Here is a 16,398-nt window from a genome sequence, read left to right on the forward strand (position 1 = left end):
AGGGCAGAGCAGAGGTGTGCCCATGCAGATGCTGGCAAGGTACAGTCATGTCCCCCTTCACTCCCTCCCTTCACCCCATGTTTTGTTTATGTTTTATTCCTCTCCATGAGTTTCTCATTTGGGCATTTCCACCCTCACCACACCTGGCATCTAAGAGACACCCTCGCAGCTCTGTCCCTTTTAAATGTGCTTCTTTGATGGGGCATTTATATGCACAATTAGTGTTAGGGTTTGGAAAGAATGCCCCTTTAGAGCCGCCCTGGCGGCAAGGCATTTAAATGTACATGCAAAAGTGTACACTTTCTATAAAGAAGAAAAATCCAGCTCCTTTTTAATCTGGCTTTTCTCCCTGTAACATGGCTTGGGTGCACTTTCTGGCCAGCTTCAAGGTGTATGTTGTCTAAATGCCCAGCCTCGAAACCAGCCAAAAACCTGCTTATTTTGACCATCTGTTTTGCCCCTTATTCAGAGGAGGTGTACCATTCCTTTTTTCTAAGGCTGAGAAAGTGTGACTTGTCCAGAGTCACCCAATAGATTTGCAGTAATATTCTCCCACTTGTAATCCCTGGCATCTAAGAAACACATTTCCTCTTGTAATGTATATCCATGAGGACAGTCAACAAAGGATAGCTCCATCACTCGTGAATCTGCCCAACCCTTTTAAAGCTATCCAGCATCACCTGGCAGTGAATTCTACTGTTCAGCTATATACATTGTGTGAACAAGCCATTCCTTTAATCAGTCCTGGATTTCCTATCCCCTGAGTTCTAGACATGAGAAGGGGGAAAGGCATCCCATTTCATTTTGCTGTACTGCAAAGATCAAGGACAGCAAGAGCCCCCAGAGCAGAAAATGAGGTACTTGATGCCAATTTTCAATTCCTGAGAACCTTCGCTTTTAAAAAGTAAAACAAGTTTCTAGATCTTGTGCCTGCAAACACGTGCAGTCAGAGTAGTGTCAGATACTGTTTTCAGTGACTGAACATTGAAGCTTCAATCTGACCACCTTGACCGGAATAAATTCTGCAGCATGCCAAGTATGATATAATTTATTATACATTTGAAACTATGCATATTTAAGGAACTTGCATAGTTGGTAAACCTGCCCAATTTAGTTTCTCTTGGAAGAGAATTTGAAAAACCTAGCACCCCTTTTATAGCATAGATCTGCCTCTATCATTAGTTAACCCATCAAATAGCAGCGAGCTGTTTCCAGTAAGAAGTGAAAGGCTGGGTAACAAAAGTGTGGTGGGTAACAAAAGTGTGGCGCAGACCGCCCCAAAGGGGCGGCCTGCCGGCAACCCAATTCCCTCCAGAGGGAAGCCGCAGCCACTTCCCGCACGGCTTCCCTCTGGAGTAAAAAGAACCCGAAAAATGGGGGGGAACATCATGAGTGTGCCAACACAGATGCTACGCGGTGCTTAGGTCACCATGGCGGAGCCCTTGTTAATGGAGTGCTGCCATTGTTACGCCGCCACTGCGTACTAGGGTTAGGGACCGTGTGATTGCCACACATTCCCTAACCCTAGTATCGCCGCCGCCATGCCACAAAGGGCTCGTCTGTATCAGGCCAAAGATGAGTTCTAGAAACGTTCCCCAAAGTATCCCAACTCGAATAAAATAAAAATAGCCTGCTGTTCTTGACAGGCAGAATTTGGATTAGAGTTGCTGAAGAGTTCTCAAAGTAAGAAGGATTATCTAAATATTCAAAGTGTCATCATACTTTTCTAAATAGGCAAGCAAACTGTCCAAAGTGTAGCTTTTCCCATTGTGCTTGGCAGTAACTGTTCAGTTGCAAACTTGGTGTGGTAGTTCAAATGGAAAAGCTCTTTCTAAAGAAAGATATTAAGTGATAATTTAATTTTGTTGCACAATACTCTGGAGGGATTATTTTCTTATTTCTGGAGAGATTGTTTTCTTGCCAATATCTTGAGGGGTAAATAACCTGGTGTGAGTGTTTTGAATTGGCCATGGGCTTTCTTTTCACTCTGCTATAGCAAATAAAGCTGGAAGGGGAATGGTTCTTTTGCTGTCCTTTAAAAAACAACAGGAAACAAAACTCCTTGCTTTGGGGGACAGAAACATGCTCACTTTCCTGGAAGTCTTCTGTGTCTTCCTCCAGACATGGCTGGAATTCTGAGCTGTAAAGAAATATGTAAATGAACATTTTATTTTTATTTATTTTGCTTCAGTTAATGAATTTGGGGACAGATGGCCCTCCAGATGCTAGACTGTAGTCAATTTAGCCCTTGTCCAGGTAAAATACAATGGGAGTTGCAATCCAATAGCCTTTAGAGGGCCATACATCCCCTGTCCGTAACTTTTGTTACATCTTGTTCTAAACTAATCACGAAATGTGATATGCAGCCTAGTTCTAGGCATGCAAAGTAGAGTTTACAGAGTCTTCTGAGATACTTGTGGAAGTCATGTGTACCTGTAATTGTAGAAGTAAGTGTGGCTATAATGACGGCTTTTGGATTAAGTGCAGTGTGGATCAGAAAGGCTGTTCCCCTTTTTCAAGATGTTTTCATCAGCTAGAAGAGTAAATTGGGATATGGGTAACAGTGGGACATTTCTATTCTGATAGGACTCAAGAGGTTTACGTTAATCCTTGTAAACTGAAAGGATGAGGCGTACTAAGTTCTAATGGGTCTAGAAAAGCAGGTTGTTATGGAAAGAAGTGTTTTCCAGTTGATTTTAGCTAGCAACAGCAGTTTTATGTAAGTGTATTCTCAAGGAAATGAATTAACTTTCTGCTTCCTCTTTTGTAACCAAAATGTAAAAGCCATGTTCTGTACAGGTTCAGGTAGGGAATTAAAAAAGCCAAACGTTCTGCCAAGTCAGGAAACAGATGGTAGAAATGGAAAGCTTTACTCTTCAAAGTGAAAACAACACTTTCTTCCAGTGTGTATGTGTGTGTTTCCTTTGCTGAGCCAGCTTGCAAAATGAAGATGTCCTCAGAGAGACAGAACCTCATCCCACAAGCTGTTCTTGGAAGCTAGCATTGGGTCTATGCACTGAAGTCAATAGTCCAACCTATTTGGATCTCATCTTGAAGCAAGGCTTTAGCTACTGAGGTTAGAGCAAAATAAAGACACTCCCCACCCAAATAATATGGTCTCCCATTAAACTTTCTTTCCCTACCCAAATGTCTAGCATTGCAGAGAGACATTGAAAATTGTGCACACGTGGGATTTTCATTTGTTGTAGTCTACCACATGCAATTTTGGGCAATGGCAAGCTATTTTCGGGCAATGGGAAGTCAGTTCAAATGCAATTCGAATTCACGTAAATTCGCTGAGCTAGCAAATTCACGTGACTGCATTCTGGCCCCACTTTCCTTTTATTCGAAATTAAGAGAAATTCCTCCCGTGTGATAAACTCCTCTGTATGACTAATGCTATGAAATTATTAACTTGACAAATCTTCACAGTTAAAGCTGTGTCAGTAGGAGTGTATATAAATCATTACCCAGGTTTCCTCTATTTTACGTGGAGGATGCAATTTGAAGATATTTCTGAATAACTCCTTTGATGATCTTGTGCTGCACATCTGAATTAAGCTGTTGTCATCTTCAGCAGCAAAGTATGAACAGACTGAAGATTGTGGTTTTCAAATTCTATTCCTGGAATTCCTCTGACACTTATCTGGTTCTTCAGGACTATTAAAGGGTAGGAAGGTTTCCATCAGATACAGCTTCCCTGCAACTTCTGATCTTTCTCTGCATTTTATATCCATGCAGGGGGACATTGGCACATTCTTGGATATAGCCTCTGTTCATATGGAATGAGGATGATCACACTGAGGCCTGGCATCATACAGTAGGACATACCCAGAATTTATAGGGATATCTGAAGAGTCCATGAAAACATTTCAAGGATTCCTCAAAAGACAAACTAATGGGAAAAGGATTTTCGTAAGGCATAAACTCATTGCTATGTGAAATTATGAACTGTGGGATACCTTTCTGTCACTATTTAGAAAGTTGCTTTTAAGAAGTAATTAACTACTCATTTGATTATTGTTGTTGGTTTCAATTTTTTTTGGGGGGGGATGTCTTGTCAATTCTTATTTACTCCTTATTTGAAGAATAAGACATCATTACTAACATACTGATGATCTGTTACATGTTATGTTTTTCAAATATCCTTAAAATAAGAAAGTGCTCCAAACTACCCCCACAAAACCCCAGAAAAGCAACAATTTAAATCTCTCTCTCTGTGTGTGTTCACTTTCAAGTTATTTGTTGATTTATGGCAAACCTGTAAATTTCATAGGATTTTCTTAGGCAAAGAGTACTCAGAGGTGGTTTTTACATTTCCTTCCTCTGATATATAATCTAAGTACTAATCAAAGCTGACCCTGCTTGACTTTCAAGATTAGAAGGGATCTGCTGCTTTTAGGGTATTTAGATAATGAGTACATATTACTGGTAACATAGAAATCATGTCACCAATCATTACACAACAGTTCTACACATCAGTATGCATTGTTTTTAAATGACATTATATGTACTCATTACCTGCCTCCCCTGCAACATGTTACAAGTAACACCATTACCTGTAACACATTACAGTACTTCCAAATTCTCCCTTTTGTCTCTGCTCATTTTAGGAGATGTAAAGTCTACAATAGTCCCACAGAAACATGAAAAAGACCTGTGAAATATCAGCTTTTGTCCTGTTATATTCTTCACTGGATGCACTACAGACCAATAAGAGATTGCACAGTCCTCCCCACTTTAGAAGATCATCAATGCACCACTGAACTTCGTGATAATGTTGCATTTCCATATATAGCTGAATGGCTGGGACTTTGGTGCCAAGTCATTCCATGCCACAATGATCTTGATTCATTTCCTTCAGCTTTGTGTTAAATTAACACTGCAGACAATGCTTGCAAACAATCTTGGGAAGGGGGAGCACTAAATATAGAAAACTAGAGTGGCTATGCATAAAGTAAACATTTACTCCTTCCTTAGTGTAGCCTTTATCCTGCAGAAGTATTATGCTTCTTTATTCAGTTTGAATAGTAACTGCGGAATATTTTTGTGGAAAAAATCCACCATTTTCTAAGGATAACCCATCCTGATTGATTCTCTAGTCCAGCTCTTTATTTCAATCTCATGATGGCTATGTCACAAGCGGTGGAAGCCATCTTCCAATATTTAATCAAATATGACTCCCACAACTGCTTATGTTGCTGCAACTTTGGTTTAAAAATAGAACACTGGTAACTGCAAAGAGTGGTTGACTTTGAAAGGAGTATAACAAGCATTCATTCTTTTGTGTTTAGGTAGCAGAAAGTGGAGGAGAAGCATTAGTCAGCCTGACACAGGGCCTACATAGAAGGAATTTGTACATTAAGGCCTAAATCCTGTTCTTAGTCCAAACCAGTAGAACCACCGAATCTATGAACCTTACATAACTATTGACTTGCCAAGTGTCCATTTATTCAGTGAATCTATTGAAGAAACGAATTTAGCTTCTTTTGGCTATTTAGTGAATATTTAACGAAAAGAGAAATGACCTGGCAAAACAACTTCCAAGGCACCAAATAAGAATTGGTAATATTTTTGCATGCATGTGCCTTCAAGACTACCTTTTGAATATTTGTTGGGTTTTTTTAAAGAGCTAATTGACCTTGTAAGAATCAAAGTCTTTGTGTGTCATTGAGGTGGCATGGTCAACTGAATAATAAGATCATGAGGTAGAAGTTACTTTGTTCCCAGAAAAGAAAAATATGACAAAAATTTCATTTACACAATACTGGAATATGTTCTTATTCTTTGCAGTAGCCTTACAAGGTAGTTCATTGGCCTCATTTCACAGATGTGTGTGTCTTAGGTAATTTTTTTTTTTAACCAGATGAAGGACATTGTAACCACAATTGTTCGTTTTTTTTCTCCCTTTCTCCACTGTCTGATTTCAGCTCTCTATTCACCATGCTATTTTTATTCTCTCTGGGCTCTCTAGAGTAGAAAAGGTCCACTTGAACAACTTTGGTTTAAAAGGAATTGCTGCAATAGATACCAGCATCCTAACACAGTAGTGACATTCTGAGTGACGTTCCAATGGCCATTCCTGTAACTTCTCCAGGTCATGGGAGGAGCTGTACTCAGACTGGCCTTTAAGCTATGCTCTAGCATTTCAAACAAATGGTGAACTGCTTGCAAAAGAGGATGCTGGGTAACTCCTTATACTAGTATACAATCATGGATTAAAAAGATGCCCCCAAAGTGCCTAAATACCTTAAAGGCACCAGATACTGTCTGATCTTGAAAGCTAAGCAGGGTCAGCCCTGGTTATTACTTGGATGAGAGTCTGTCAACAAATACTAGACTCTGTAGGCTATATTTCAGAGGGAGAAACTGGCAAAACTACCTCTGAGTATTCCTTCCCTAAGAAAATCATATAAAACTCCTAAGTTGACAGGCAATTTGAAAGTGTGCGCGCGCACACAATGCCGCAACAATACTCTGACCTTTATCTGTGAATTTAGGTTCTACCCACCAGTGATATGTGCCACCCAACAACGTGTTCCCAAGGGAATGTGGGTCTTGGATGAGAAAATGATTTGTGATTTCTCTACTATATACATTTCAAAGGGTATTTTTAATACATACACACACAGACACTCCTTTCCTGATTTTTGTTGCTTTCTTATTCTGCTGTTTCTCACACAGACCTCTATTCTAGAGTCAGGATGGGATCAACTCAGTATTTCATTATGCTTATGTTAAAGAAAGTATCCCTAGCTACACTTATGTAACTGCATAGAAAATTTACTCTTTGTAACCATTTCCTGAGACTTCTGGGGAAAATGAAGACACAGTAATAGTTATTTCAGTGAATGACCAGCAGCTATGTGAATTCAGCTATGTATGCAGGTAAGAAAAAAATGAAACCCATGAGGCCAACATAGATGTCCACTGCTTGCTTGATATATAGCTTGCTTGACATGAAGGGAATTAAAATTCCATATACAGTGGTCAGAACTGAGATGTCATCCTTACAACTTTATTTGCAGTGAGAGAAATTTCATCTATTATATGACAGAAGTGGGAGTTAAATGCATGTTTACATCTTTGGCTATTCACAGCTATTATCAGAGCAATTTTTTAAAAAGCAAAAATTAATTTCCCTATATTGTAGGGAACATTGTACTCAGTGTAAGAACAGTAGCTCCATCAAATTTCCTTGCTCTTTCAGGCCTTGGCTTGGGAAAATGACAATTTTTCCAACATGGTTAGCAGAATATTTAGGTGAGAAACCCATGTTCATCGGTTACGAGAATTTGGTGGTTATTACAGAATGTTCTGGGGATGCACTAATGCGATGTTGGAGGAAAAGGAGCAAAAAGGTTATAAGTCACTCATGTGAGAGGTCTTTTCAAGGGTGCCCTGTGTGTTACACATACCAGCATTTGTTTAACTTGGCAGGAGATTATAATGAGTTAGCAAAGGCTGTTCCCTTTTTCATCAGCACTTGTGCTGAGCTGCTGGAGTTTTCTGGACTGATAAGAAAATATGTTTGGCTGCAAACCTTAAGCCACTTGCCACAAAATTAATCCTGCTGGCAGAAAAATAACTGAACAGGGGGAGATATATTAAGTACCCACAATGTGCACATATACCAAATCAATCAATCAATCAATCAATCAATCCCTACTAGGACTTTCAGTTTGCTTCTGCTTTCAACACTGGAAGATGTACTGTAATTTGCAGCTTACTGTCTCCATAGTTCATAACAATCCCACTCCAAAGGAGCCAGAGAACAGTCAGAGTACTGGCAATCTAACACTACCTACCAAGAGGCCTTCCTTAAAACAGTGGATATGCAACAACCAACCACAGAAGCCTGAAAGTTTGCATGTTACAAGGTAGCAAGGGTTCTTACTGCATGATTTCAAAACCACAGGGGTTTGGCTTAACGTCTAAAACAGGCCATGACTCAATGAGCTGGATTTATCTGCTGGAGAATGCTGGCAGCCCTAACCATCTGCAGTGCAGACTCTGCACGTGAACAGTAGAAGTCTGGCAGGGAAAGCAAAGTCAGAAGACAAAGGGCATTTCCTGTTCACTTCTGCAGGACCAGTCAATGGCTTGAATTTGATGCTTTTCCTGCCTAACTAGAGCCAAACAATAAGAGGGTAAGCAAACCTCTTGCCAAAACATAAAATTAATAAATAAAGACATAGCATCCCTGGACAAATGCCTTCTGTGCTATCCAGGTGTGTCCTCACTTTTTTCTCCCTTGTCATGAACAGCCTTTGAATCCTGTCCCACACCCAGCACTTCTGTCAGTGGCCCTGTCTGCATCACCATTGTGCCTGCTGTTGCTGGGAGGGAATCTTCCCATGACATTTTGCCCAGAATCTCTTCAATCCTGAAGCCACCTCTTGGTTACAAGCCATAAACCATCTAAAGCCATTTTATTTATTTATTTATTTATTTATTTATTTATTTATTTATTTCAAAGATTTATATCCTACCTTTCTCCCACAATGGGATTCAAAACTGTGACATAAATGATATTAAAAGGAACTCATAGTTTCTGCTATCTGTTGCAAATGCCTGCCACGTTCTAAGTTTTTTACCGAGATTCTGAGCCTACAATGGAGATACTCTTCAGTTTTTAATACCTGGTATAGATAGTTTGCACTCACTATTTCCCAGTGGCCTGAATCCTATTGGTGATTCCCAAGTAGAGCAGACTCATTGAATCAAGTGCTGGATGGGGAATTCAATGGTTCCTGTCTATTTGAGACTAGCAATATGATTCAGGCCAAAATGGAGCAAAAGGCTGGTCTCATAATATGTACCGTCAGCCCTCCATATTCATGGTTTTGACTATTCGCAGGTTAGTAGCTGGTGCTTAGCTAGCTTGGCCTCTCCCCTTCCTCATCTTCCTATCAATCTCTTAACCTTCTAAAAGACCCACCCAGGTTTTAAGCCCCTTTCAAGCCCATAGATCTCCCCACCCCACTCCTGTTCAGCCCAATCAACCTCCTTTCAATCTTCTGTCCTGAAAGAGCCAGCCAGGTTTTAAACCCCCTTCCAGCCCATAGATCTTCTCACTCTGCCCCTGTTCTTCCCAATCCACCTCCTTTCAAAAGAGTCAGCCAGGCTTTAAATCACTTTCCACTCTACTGATCTCTCACCATACTCCTGTTATTCCCAATCCATCTCTCAAAAAGGATCACCTCCTTTTTAAGGAGCATCCTCTCATCCCTTCCAAAAGAGCCAGCCAGGCTTTAAACCCCTTTCCAGGCCATGGATCTCCTCATCTCACTCCTGTTCTTCCCAATCCTAGTGTACTCAGCATTTCAGCCATGGATGTTCTAATTCCACAGCTGTTCCTGTCTTGCCTTCTCCTTATGGATTTCAGTTTTCCAGAGTTCTTTCTCATGTACAAGAGGCCCTCTGCTTCAGTCATTTTTCACAAACATACTTTCCTTGGGTGGTCCCAGGAAGTCTTAGGCAGGGATTATCATACTTTATATTTGTCTTCAGTTAATCCTTTGAAAAGAACACCTGAAGAGGGCTTGAATGTCTGGCACACCGAAACTACACTGTAGAAATAATGCAGTTTGACACCACTTTAAGAGCTGTACCTCCATCCTATGAAATCCTGGATTTTTAGTTTTACAAGGTTCTTAGCCTTCTCCGCCAAAGAGTGCTGGTGACTCACAATACTACAAATCCCAGGATTCTCTAGAATGAAGGCATGGCAGTTAAAGTGGTTTCAAACTGCATTACATGTACAGTACGGAGGCACCCAAAGTAAAGAGGCAATTTAAAGTGTAGTGTGAATGAAATCCCTCCCTCCCTCCACAACCCCACTTCCATTCCCCAAACCATTTATCTATTTTCTCTTAGCAGGTTGTCTATCTAGTTTTGAGGATTTCTCTGGAAAGAAAAATAGTTGGAGGAAAGAATGTAAAGGAATGATTCTGCCCACCCATCCACCCACCTCATTGGACTTGGATAGCAAGTTGCTTGTAGCAGCATGCACATTTCCTGCCATTATATCTCATTTGCCAACAGCCTACAGCAGTACTCTCCAGTTATTTGCAAGGAACACTTCACTGCTGAATAATATATTCACAAATTTTAATTTACAACCTGACTCTATGAGAGTTTACTCAGAAATAAGTCCCACTGAGTTCAGTTAGGTTGATTCTTATTAAGTGTGCATAAAGTTGAACTAGACCTTAAAAAGGCCTCATCTTTGATCCTAGCGTTTATGGTTTGGCAATATTTATGTTGTGATGAACTCAGGTTGGTAGCTTGCACAAGACATAAATGGATAGAACTGCAAAGCTGTAAAAACTTTGTAACTTTTAAAAAACTTATATGGTAAAGTCTTTTAAAATGTTTTGACTTGTGAGCTGCTTTGAGTCCCTTTCTGGGAGGAAGGCGGCATCAAAAATAAATAAATAAATAAATAAATAAATAAATATTGTAAGGTATCTCTAGGTTCATCAAGTTCAAGGGTGGGCAAAGTGAAGTCAAGGGACCAAATTTCCCCCAAATGACTTCTTGAAGTGTGTGGGCTCTTTTACCATAGCCCTTATCAGATGAGTCTGGAACTGGGGGCCTTCAGCACTGGGCGGTTCGAATTCACGTTATTTCGCACAATACCATCATACCAGCATTCGAATGGCCCAATCCGAACTCACGTGAATGCGCGAGATGCCGAACTGAATGCGTACTGGCTCCTCTTTTTGGAGCGTGTTGGCCAGTGCGCTGATAAGGGGATTGGCAATATCCTGGATTGGGGCTCTGTTCGATCTCAGTGCGAATGGCTCTGGTGTGACTACCCAATCCTGAATTCCATCGCAAGACCCCCAGATTCCAATTTTAACTTCCGGTGGGTCTTTCCTCTTGCCGGTTCCAGGGAAGCGGGGGGGGGGGGGCGGTTCCAGCGGCCTCCTCCTCCTCCTCCCGGCTTGGGAGCCAGCATAGGCTGCATCCCAAGAAGGGAAGAGGCGCGGGGGGCCGCTGGAATCGTGGTTCCGGCAGCCTCCTCCTCCTCCTCCCGGCTTGGGAGCCAGCATAGGCTGCATCCCAAGAAGGGAAGAGGCGCGGGGGCCGCTGGAACGGCGGCGATCGCCGCGATTCTAGTGGCCCCGCGCCTGTTCCCTTCTTGGGATGCAGCTTATGCTGGCTCCCAAGCCGGGAGGAGGAGGAGGAAAAAAGCATCCCCATTTACTTAGATGGCCATCCAGCCTCTTTGACAGCTGCTGGAACTGGTCCTCCCCCCCCCCCCCCCCCAGAATACATATTCACACACTCACACACACACACGTACAACCGGGCATTGCTAATTTGTTGCAAGGGAAGGTCATGGTAACGTTAAAACCAAGCAGGAATGTAGAGAGGAAACAGAGAGGAATGTAGAGAGGGCACGTTGTATTGCGATTGTTAATGTGCATGAGCTGGCTCTCCAGCTGTTTACCGGGCTGTCATGACGTGACCTCCCCTTTCACCCCGGAAGCGTTTAAGGTCGCAACCCATGCAGGGCACCACTGAGCATGTGTGAGGGGGCCGATACGAATCGGCCAATCCTCATGTTGAGCACCGGTGTGACAAAACATTCTGCACTGAATGCACTTCGCACGAATGCGTATTGGCCAATTTGAATCATGCCAATTCGGAGGGGCTCCCAGGTATGATGGTATTGTGCGAAATAACGTGAATTCGAACCGCCCAGTGCTGAAGACCCCCAGTTCCAGACTCATCTGATAAGGGCTCATGTTTGGAAGCCCCCTGGGCATGAAAAAAAGAGCCCACTACCTATGAAAGTGTTTATTAACAGGACTATCCAGCATGATTTCTGCAATAAGGGCTTCCAGTTCTGTTAGTTGCTTTGTCTTCTCTTAAACAATCCTATTTAGTCTGAGCTTGCACACATTCCCTGAGAACAATTATTCAGTCCATTTCTTCTGCGGTTTATTAGTTTCTGTGCTCGCTCTTCTGCTTGATGCATGTGCGTAAATGGGATGACTGTTATTAGTTCACATGACCATTGTTATCGTTGTGAGCATCCAGAGTCATACTGTGCTAATAGTGCTGTCCAAATAGGGATCAGATCTGGGGTTTCAAACCCTTAAGCATGGGCTTCACTGACATCAGTGAGTTAATAACAACAATATTATTTGAGGAACAAAGTACATAGAACACAGTATGAAGTACAAAGAACACAGTAAATTGAAATCTGGGAGGAATGCCATTTAAACCACTCATTGCCAAACCCTCCAAATATCCCAATCTGTCAGGGATACTCCCGATTAATCCTCTTTCATCCCCCTTTGCCAGCCCCTTTAAAAAATGTCCCACTTTCTCCCTTCTCCTCCCACTTTCTCTCTTTGTCACATTTGTTGCTACAAACTGAATTCAAAGTGTAAAAGCAGTTTGCACTGAACTCGGTAGAAAAGAATAGGAGGGATCAGAATCTTGCCCTTCCCAGTAGCCTGAGGCAAGAACACACTTGTTTGTTCTTTCTCATTAATACTTTTGGCCATCTTGAGCACACTCAGATGTTATTAGGCCATACATGTCCACTTTTCATCTGTGAAAGATAGTATGCATCCAGTGGTATCACAAGGGGCTGCAGGGAGTGCCCCCACGATGTTCTTCGAGAAGTGGGGTGTATCCTTTACCTTTTCCCTCAGCTCTCCCCCCTAAGTCTCATGCATTCAGTTCTCCCTTAGTGCTGTCACCCTGAGGGCTGCCACGGAAGCGTAGACTCTCCAAAGCACCCCCTGCAACATGACCCCCCTTTCTAATAGTCGGGGCGGGGTGCTTTATCCTTCTTCTCCACAGCTCTGGCTCTCTCCACTAGGCAGAAGCCAAGGCAGCAGAAGAGAAAGAGGGGCAGCTCATGCCCTTTCTTCCCCCTCCTGCTGCCTCACTTGCTTGGCCCTGCCCCAGGCAATCCTGGGTGGGCAGCAGCCAGGTGAGTGAGTGAGGTGGTGGGAGTGGACAGAGGGAGAGCAGGGTAGGCTGCTGCCACCTGGTAGCCCTTTCTGGAACTGGCCAGGTGGGGAGGAGCAACACGAGAAGAAGTGGGAAAAGGAGTGAGCACATCCCTCCTGGCTTTGCCATCACCAGGTTCCCTCCTCAGGAGAAAGCCCAGTGGCAGCAAAAGAGAAGGAATGAGCATGTCAATCTTAGCTTTGATGTGGCTGGGCTCCCTCCTCAAGGTGAAGCCCAGTGGGGGTGACAAAGAAGGAGATCCTCCTGCTACCTCCCTTGCCCAGCCACCCCCTGGCATGCCTGGGTGGGCAGGTCACTGAGTGGAGGAGGCAGAGAAGACCCTCCCAGAAGACCCGCATGCACTGGGTGACACAAATCCTGGGGATGCCACTGTATCAATCTTCTTAACCTTTTTCTACTCCCATTTCACAACTGACAAGATTCCTGTTGTCAAAACTCCACCTGTCATATTGTAGTCCCCTAATTACTCGTATTTACCTTAATATCCAGTAACCCAAGAAATGTTGCAAACACAGCCCTTTCTGACATAGTTCATTATGAAAGTGCTTTGCAAACATCATTTAAGAACCTCCTGTATTAGTTGTATAGACTCAGTAAGGTTTATTATCCCCCAGGTTGCAAAGGGACAATCGAAGCTGCCAATGTTTTGCCTAAAAGCATTTTGCTCATAACCAAGGTGACACCTGAACCGGGGGATTCTTATCTCAGTTTTCCCATCCTGGTACCCTCCAGACAGGTTGGATTACAAGTCTCATAATCGCCAGCCAGAGATTCAGAGTAGGAAAGATTGTACTAAGTGATTATTATTAGCCATGATGTTTTGTTAGGATCTGTAGGCTATGACTTCCATTCTCATTTATGATATACAGTCATCGCTCCATATTTGCGGCTTTGATATTTGCGGATTTGATTATTCACGGATTTCATTAATATGTTCTCTCTAGAACTGTCTAGGTCTTCCAATGCAACTCTGTGGTCAACTTTAACTAAAAGTTGCACTGAAAGATCATTTGTAGCTACTCCAGTGCCATTCTATGGCCAGTATATGTTGGACACTGACCACAGAGTTGCCCTGGAGGATCTAGAGATTCCTAGAGAAGTGTCATCTCAGGTAAAAACTGTCAGGGATGATGGGAGTTGTTGCTCTTCACCTCAGGCTGTAACTCACCACCTTGTTAATGAAGCTGAGCTGACCAGCTTTGGTCAGTGGTTATTGCTTTCTCCCAAAGCAGCAGAGTTTTCTGAGAATAGGCTGAAGACCCTGACAGTCTTCTCCAAGCCTTCTCACTCTTCTTCTTCAGATGTCTCCAAACACCATCAGGATTCTGCTGGTTCTTGTATCTTCACTCAAGACACCAACACAACTCAGTAGTCTTAGATAAAAGATCTACTTTATTCTACTATATACAGTTACTATCTCTATATGCCCAACAATTCACAATATCTCTACACTCTACCAATACTCCTCAACTACCCACAAGTTACATTAGCAAAACTGGCAATTATTATAGTAAATGTTTGTTACCACCCACTAGACAATTACCACCCAGTGGGTGTGTACATTCACAATGATTGGTTGACTTTTGTTCATCCCATACTCAAGTCCAACCCATGAACATCATCTGATCACCTTGTACATGTAACAAGTCTCAGGTGTTACCAATGTACATTCCTTAATTTTGTCCTTGGCTCCCAAGACTTCTAAATTATATCATCCTTTACAACTGTGTGATTTCTTAATTGTTCACGCTTAGTCATTCTGACTCTCACATACATATTTTATTTCTATAACTGCATGTCCCATGTTGCATTTCCTTGACAAAAACAGTGTTTTTATTATGTGTGGTTTTTCCATATTCATGGGGGTCTTGTTCCCCTAACCCTAGCGAATATGGAGGGACCACTGTATAGTATTTCCTCTCTGGGTTCTTGAACTATTTACCTTAATCACTGTGAAGACCTGGCAGAGATGGACCAGCCTAGCAATAACCAATAGGAAGAGAGCTGATGAAGATAAATAGGGCTATTGTTGAGAGAGAGAGAGTTATATAGGGTTTGTTATAGTAAAACTCCAGAAGTGTGGGACTTAGACAGGGTCTGGTAGGGGTAGAGTCCAGTAGTGAGGGACACCCTATGCACAGAACCTCAAGAGAGAAAGTTGCTGTGGGGTCATATCCTGAGGGGTAGTTAACTTTAGTGGCTGGTGTAAGTTTAGAAAAAAAACCTAAGATAAGGACAGTGTGAGGGTCCTGGGTATAAATGACTAAGAGTTGTTGGAGAAAGTGTGGGAAAGTTATCTGAAACTACAGTTGGCCCTCCATTTGCCTGGGGGATCCGTTCCAAACCACCAGGGACGTAGCCAGGATTTTAGGAAGGGGGGGTTTCAGACTAAGTGCCACCATAATAATGGGGCTTGGGCGTGGCGGCGCAGCAGAACACACCATTCATTTTTCTAATGGAAGGGGGAGTCCGGACCCCAGGACCCCCCCCCCCCGGCTACGTCCCTGAAACCACCACCACAAAAATGTATTCAAGCATCATAGGTTTGAATAGGACGCGCTTCCGTGCATGTGGCCCGGGCATATGGCCAGACGCACAAGCCATTAGAAATAACAGATGTCGCCCCTCTGTACATAACTGAGGTCATGAATCTCAGATCCCCGAGTTAGGAGGGGCGACTGTATAGCTAAATAGAACTAAGAAAATACTACCTTAAAGTAATGAACATATGTACGATCCCACCTGGAATATTGCGTCCAGTTCTGGGCACCACAATTCAAAAAGGACATTGAGAAACTAGAGCGTGTCCAAAGGAGGGCGACTAAAATGGTGAAGGGTCTGGAAACCATGCCCTATTAGGAAAGACTCAGGGAGCTGGGGATGTTTAGTTTGGAGAAGAGAAGGTTAAGAGGTGATATGATAGCCCTGTTTAAATATTTGAAGGGATGTCATATTGAGGATGGAGCAGGCTAGTTTTCGGCTGCTCCAGAGAACAGGACCCGGAGCGATGGATGCAAGCTACAGGAAAAGAGATTCCACCTCAACATTAGGAGGAACTTCCTGACAGTAAGGGCTGTTTGACAGTGGAACACACTCCCTCGGAGTGTAGTGGAGTCTCCCTCCGTGGAGGTCTTTAAGCAGAGGCTGGATGGCCATCTGTCAGGGATGCTTTGATTTGGATTTCCTGTATGGCAAGGAGTTGGATTGGATGGCCCTTGTGGTCTCTTCCAACTATGATTCATTGATTTCTATTCGAAGCGGGCTGAAAAGGACGCTTGGGAGCGATTGTGGCGGTTGTGAGATTGTTGTTCCAGGTGGACACCAAGGCTTTGACAGATTTGCCAACATTACCAGCCATAGCACCCTCCAGGGCTTCCTGGAACCTTTTGGGTTCAA

Source organism: Sceloporus occidentalis, unplaced genomic scaffold, assembly GCF_023333645.1.
Source record: "Sceloporus occidentalis isolate IW3139 unplaced genomic scaffold, rSceOcc1.0.p SCAF_6, whole genome shotgun sequence".
Taxonomy (NCBI): domain Eukaryota; kingdom Metazoa; phylum Chordata; class Lepidosauria; order Squamata; family Phrynosomatidae; genus Sceloporus; species Sceloporus occidentalis.